This window comes from Amblyomma maculatum, chromosome 11 (assembly GCF_055883805.1).
Source record: "Amblyomma maculatum isolate TAMU_Amacu chromosome 11, ASM5588380v1, whole genome shotgun sequence".
Taxonomy (NCBI): Eukaryota; Metazoa; Arthropoda; class Arachnida; order Ixodida; family Ixodidae; genus Amblyomma; species Amblyomma maculatum.
The window spans coordinates 69,438,562-69,445,767 of NC_139354.1; positions in this window are offsets into that span (position 1 = coordinate 69,438,562).

Below are 7,206 nucleotides of genomic sequence, written 5' to 3' on the forward strand. Positions count from 1 at the left end.
TCTTCAGGTCTCCTTTTCTTTTTGGCTAGTACTACGCAATTTAGAGCCACTCTTTCTACAAGTGCTTGCAGAGAGTTTCTTGAACTTGCGCTTCGGGTATTTTTAACAGCGCAGTTTCTAGTGAGAGGACGGGAGTTCGCTAATAATTTCGAGAGAGAGAGAGAGAGAAAGAGAGAGAAGGCAGAGAGCTTAACCAGGAAAGCTTCCGGTTTGCTACCCTGCACTGGGGAAGGGGAATGAGGAGTTTAAAGGAAAAAGATAGAAGAGAATGATAGAAAAGGTAAGGCGGCGAGGAGCACAGTCACAGTTTCTCAATCAAGTTTGTGTCTCTCATAAAACACAAAAGTGCTTTGAAGGCTTTGCCGTTAGGCGCCTTCTGTGGCCATGGGCCGAGGATTTTATCCTCTGTAAAAGGACGGCTGTCAAGATGGTCCAGAGCCAAACGCAGCGCATATCTTTCGCTTGAAAAAGCAGGGCACTCGCAAATGAGATGCTGTGTGGTCTCTTCGCAGCCGCATCTTTCACAGTTAGGGCTATCCGCCATTCTCGTCACATAAGCGTATTTTTTGGTGAATGCAACACCGAGCCACATACGGCACATCAGTGTTGTTTCGCGCCGCCCTTTGTTAGGGGGAACACGAAGGCGCAGCCCAGGGTCTAGTTCCCTGAGGCGTCGATTGGAATATTCTTCTTTGTTCCAGGCTGAAAGCGTACGGAACGAAGTAGACAAGCTGCGTCAACTCTAGATATAGGAATGTTCACTGTAGTTCCGTCGTTGTGTGCAGAACGGGCAACTTGGTCTGCCTGGTGGTTTCCCTCAATACCGCAATGTCCATGTAGCCACTGGAAAATTATATCATGACCTTTTGATGTAGCGTCGTGATATAGCACGCAATAGTTTCGAGAATGAGTGTCTATTTTAAGCTGCTTGTTGTGCTGTGATCACGCCCTTAAATGCCAAAATCTTGTTTACAAATTTTACACGTGTTTATTTTCCTTTTTTATAAAATGGATGCACTTCGTGTGTACGTAATGTCTCGTACAATTTCATTTATGAAAATTGGCCTTCTGATCTTTCTAACAGTGCAGTTCAGAGTCCACTGCGCGCTATCTAGGGGGATTGATTTGCATGTACAGTGCATTGATAAAGTCGTGGAGGCTGCGCATGCGGTAATCAAACACCGACTCGTGTTCCATGCTACGTCCTTATATGGATGGAAGTGTGTGTTTTTTTTATTAAAAACTTTATTGCATAGCGCTTTTACACAATACTTCTAGGATGTTATACGAATTGTCATCGTCGACTCTTAATAGTGCGAATGCATTGTCTACAATTTTAGTCTGAGCATGATGCGTTTTTGTATCTGTGGGCCCAATAAATAAAGAAAGGTGCACGTGCGGGGCCATGAAATGCGCAAATTGCCAAGAAATGTCGTTTTACTGAATGAATAACACAACAAAGTAAGCATAATTTTATTACGCGGAAAAGGACCATGCTTGATGGAGAGAAAAAAAAAACAGCCTTTTTAAAAAAATGTGTTTCTTCTTGAAAAACAAAAACTCACGCTCGTCCCAAGTTCATGAAGTTTTTTTCTTGTTTTCAATTTTAGGATAGAAATATAAAGGGAAAAGGCGGTCCTCGTCGAAAAGGACAAATCGCATGAGCTCCTGTAACCGAGTACGCTATGCATGTTCTACAGTCCTTCTTGCTTTCTCTGTCTCGTCGAATAGCTGCGAAAATGAAACGGTGTATTCGTTTGAGGAACATAGAGACTACACAATGTGAATGTAGCCTCACTTGGTCTACCCTGCCCCTCTCGTTCACTGCGAGATGGTTTCAGTTTTAAAACTTAGTCCGCTCGCACATTGATAAGGCCCTGTATCTCTCTCTCCACACACTATGGACTCCCCAACACCAAACTTAGTATTATGCCCGTGAGGTACATATCTTGCGATAGACAATAATGAACGGATTTTGCTTCCTAACTCGGTCTCTGCTTCCTTACGTTTTTTGCCGACGCCAGCCTTTCTTAATAAGCACCAGAAGCAGCATTCTTCAGTTGTTACTGTCCACATTGCTTAGATTCGGTTTAGGAGCTATTAGCTACATAGCGTGGTGTCTGTAATTTGTACCGTACAAGATTTTGTAACCATTCTTTCTAAGTTTATATATTACACAGAAAGCTAGATTACATAGAGGCAGCCAGAGATCCTCAGTTTTGACACGCGTACGGAAAGGTGATTAGCGGTAGGAGTGGAAAAGAAAGTTGTAAGAGGAATAATTGGAAAGTTTAGGATAACAAAGCATGGCCACAGCAGGGGCACTAGAAAAGGTTAATATGGATTGTATCTTCTTTCTGAAGCGTATTTAAGTTGCCTGTTGATGACGACGAAGATATACCATACTCCCTACCTGTTAAACCTTTCCGAAGACTGGGAGCGGCTACATTTTATTCTACTTTCAGCTTAAGTTGGAACAAAGATGGTGGGGATTGATTTGCATGTACAGTGCATTGATGAAGTCGTGGAGGCTGCACATGCCGTAATCAAACACCGTCTCGTGTTTCATGCTACGCCCTTATATCGACGGAAGTGTATGTTTTTTTTTATTAAAAGCTTTATTGCATAGCGCTTTAAACTTCCTTTCACAATACCCAGCAGGTAACGCTTGAGTAGGTGTAGTTTTTCCGAGAGCTCATTCCCCCTGTAGTGTGCCTCGAAAAAAGCCTTTGGCGATGTCAGAATAGGAAAAAATAGAGTGCAGGAAACAGCGCTGCAGATGCGAAACGGCATCTCAAAGCGCTCTTCATAAATGCTATAAACGAAACAGCAAAAGTACACAACTCTAAATCCTGTGCACCTGTGTCTGAAAAGTCCTGTATTTCTCCCGTGCCAGTTCTTTTTTCTTTTCACGTGAGCAGGTCTAACAAGGAAGGAATTTTAGCCTCGTTGGAAACTTACTTACCTTTCCTCCCTACTAGCTTCCGTTTTTAATTGCCATTACGTTGTGGCCTCCGCAATTCGGGACATTTCTTTTTATCTTTACCCTATATCTGGAATCCTGTCATGCGCTCGCTCTGTACCTGACATACCTTTTGGTGACTCGAGGCTGGCAAGAGAACGCACAGCGAACCGAGCAACAGCGGGTTTTTATAGACCAAAACAGTATATCTGCTAATAGCTTGACGTAAATAGGCAAGATGAAACAAAATGCAGTCGAGCAAGCTGTCACGCCAAGCTGACGATCCTGTCCGTTTTTACAAAAAATATCACATAAAATAGCGTAACCGGGATCTTAGGGAGGCAGTCGTTATTCCCTGCAGAACTGGCACAAAACAACGCTGGCTGCAAGAAATGATGGAAAAGTACTTTGAACACTTAAAGAGGGCTGCAAGTTTAATAACAAAAGCATAAAAATATTTTAAGGAACAGCGCACACAAAATTATCTTCGTCAAACAAAAAACATTTTGTAGTTCTTCGTTCTTCCTGACCCCAAAGACATTCCGCTCTTCTCCCGTTTACTACTTATATAATTCTTTCTGTCAAAATAAGCTTCGGCTGTTACCAGAACCGGAAGGAAATTCCTGGATGTCTTTTCTCGTGTTGTCATTTTTATTGGCTTGCCATTTTCGCTCGTTATAATTTTTCAAACATTTCCATTCATTTATATGACAGTTTGCTCAACAAATGGCACTTGACGCTTGATTCGTTATTCGATGCAGGCTCTTGTAATGAACAAAAAAAAAATGGAATAAAAAACAAGGAAGACTAAAAAAGAGAAATGGCTGCAGATGATTCCTTTGCTAGGATGAGCTGGATCAAGCAAGCCATGAAGCATTTGCTACCAGCTGCATACGACCGAAGCCACCGTAGAAAGAGTGAGGATTATCAAGTCGCTGTTGTGAGGCGCCCACATGCCGATTGCTTAGAACAAAAAAAAAAGAAAACAAGCAAATATTGCATCGAGCGAGAAAGATTGAAACGATTTGCCCGGAAGATGCAGCTAAATGGGAAGATATTCGGTTTCCATGTCCTTATTATTGAGCAGTCATGCTCGTATTTGAAATGCCGCTTCTAAAGTTAGGATTTCCTCCCAGGTCGTTTTCAGATCAGCCTCGTGATTTTGTAATTATTACAACCCTCCGACGTATTTGAGATGAACTGAGAGGCGAGGGTAGCAGCTCGATATGATCGGATCGGTTAGAGCGCAAGTGCTTTTAAAGCAAATCACTCACAGTAGAATGGATAATTATTTGCACGCTATTTTTATTTAGAGCCCCTTAACCTCTTTAGCTTCAACGAATGTATTTTTGAACAAATGCAGCTCACGCGGCAAAATGTCGGATTTCATAAGAAGCTTTCGCGGCTAGGAAAAATACCAGGTGATGTAGCGAGATGTTCAGGGTATGTACCGCTTCCTCATTTGCGATGACAGTTTAAAACGCAAACCAGGAATTCTGCACACTCTGCCAGTCTTATCAAAAGCGCTCGTTATCTGTTAACGAAAATCCGCTATTCTGAATGTAACGTGAAGGAATAAAAAATATCTGAAACATTTTCTTGTCTTTCATTGGATCACGCCCCAAGGGTTTAGCCCACCGCTGCCGCATTACCCACGAAGGTCTCGCGGTGTTTAAAAAATGCACCGTCTTTGAAACCATACTTCGTGCAATCTATTTTTCTTCACGAAGGTACGATATCCGAGATTCGCTCTGATATCAATGACATATTATTAAAAATGACATTTGTTTTCCAACCTTTCTACAAAGCTCTATACACAAGCTTGGGTGTTACATCGTTTCCTTCATTGCCCGATTCATTCGAGCTGTATAGGGATGGGCTTTTACTATTTGCTTTAATCTTTTTCTTCAGTTTTTTTAGTGTTACCAAAGAACCTGTGTCAAAATGGAGACCTTCGTCTGCGAGCGGTACCGCACACTATCTTTATCTACCGCCATAGCGTTCTCATATAGCTACGAGGATTGCAGCGTTGAGCGTTCCTGCACAATGTGAGACGCGAAAAAAATGCAAACCTGTACTGGGTTTGTTACTGTACAAATTACAACTGTGCAAATTCAATAATACAAGTAAATATAAAAATTCACAATTAAGCCATCGAAAAATGCGCACATGCGGGCAAGGAAAGCTGGTAGACAAGACTCATAAAACTTAAGGCGGCGGCACGGAGGCGGAGCTCAGTTGTTTGCCCATTGCCAGTGTTCAGTCCAACACAAATGTTTAGAATAAACAGGTCCTGTGAGGAGCGTATACAATTGTGAGAAGAAAAAAATAAAATGCCGGTGCTCAGTGTAGCTTGTGTTATGGAGAAAAACAATTCAGCGCGGCGTTATGATTGCATCGCGTCCATGCAGAACTACCACGATTAGCCGCGATTACCACTGTTAAATTAGGTTATCAGAAAGCTATAGAAGCAGAGAGTCTCATGTTAAAAAAAAAATAGGCCTATTCAATAATATTTCCTCGGAGACACGTGTCCACCTTGCTATGATTTGCTTAGAAATACGCAGTATCTCCACCGAAAGATTCCTTTCCTTCGGACTGCTGGCAGTGGGAAAGTAATGGAATGTTATACACCGGTTTTTACATCTCGCTGACATATAGATTAATACGCACTACTGCTGCTGAGGCTTTCTTTTGCCACAACGCTCTGGGACGACATCCAAAGCTGCTGTCCGCATAGAATCCAGGAAGAATCTGCCTAGCGTGTTGTATGTCGAAAGGATTGCAGTGCTTCCAAAGTATGGTATGGATGTCGTGGATATTGGTTGTAATCGAATATAGGGGAAAACGTCTATAAGTGAATTTTAACAGCAACGTCCCTATTCAACGAAAAACGCAATCAAAGAAGGAAACGAGCAAACGAACAGTTGCGCGATTTCTTTGTCTAAACTGCCCGTCTTGAAGTAAGCACTCTCTCCCCTATCACCGGCCCTATTACCGAGGTAGGAACGCTCACGAGAGGCATTCTCTCTGAAAGCTACATAAAAGAAAATATGGCCGAAAGCGTGCGTTTTCGCAATGACTACTGGATTGCCTGGTAACACTTCGTCTCATGCGTCTTCCACCTCACCTATATCAAGACGTATATTGCTGACAGAGCCGGCCGGATAGAGCCCACGTTCTTCTCAGCCTATAGTTCTTGGTGCCGTTGCAGCGAGGCGTTTATTTCGAAAAAATTGTAATGATTTACAGTACTGAATGTAAGACGGCTGACATTTCCGTCAGGTAGATAGATAGACCGGCGAAAGATGCCGTTCCCTGCTTTCGAAATTTAAGCCACTGTTGTCTGCACTTCTGCGTAACGTTATCCAAATACGGGGCAAAGAAAAGTCAGGATAGCACATTCTTTGTCCTCTGCTGAGTAACGCGTTTAAGAGTGTAATGCATCCTTTCGGCTAAACTAGTGCCTTTTGTAGGATTTGCGAAAATTAAGCATTGTACAATGTGTTTGTTTCCTTTTTTCGTCGTATGACGTGCATGTGCGGTAAGCATAAATTCAAGCAGGCCAACCTAACGGGTACCTTAAAATAATGCTAGCAAAGGACATTTTGTTACTTTCGGGTAATGATAGAAAACCTCAATATTCATTTATTCAACGCTGTGGTATTTCTAAAACGCCGAAGTCTTTACTACCTAACGTATATATTACTCCATATTGCTCTCTCCGATGCTGTATTGCGGACATTGTGCATCGTGTCTCGCTTTCAATAATGCAGTGCGACCTTTCACATGAGCGAGCAGGAGAGGCTCATGAGAGTTGTTCTTGGGGACTGCGTTCCAAAATAACTTAAAACAGGCTACATATATATCCCTAGTCTTGTACTTTTTAGTTTTTGGAATACTAACAAAACATAGCCGAAACTTTTTCGGTTGGTTTCATGTACAACGCCGTGTCAAAAGGAAGGCTGCGGTTTCGGTTATAGCGGACAGAAAATTTTCGCATTACGTCTCAGACAATATTTAGCAGCGTCTAGAAGTTGCAGGTTACACCAACCATTCTAGACAGTGCTTTGTTTCGGAAAATAAGCATGTGGAAATAACTAACCGTGTTTTGAACGTCTTATCCAGAGGCCCTTGCATTCGAAAGCTCTAAAAATAGGCATGATTGCCTTAGACATACGAGTGTGACACGAGCACGTTCGAAGGTGCAAGGGTGGAATAGAAAATAAACTTCACTTATGGCC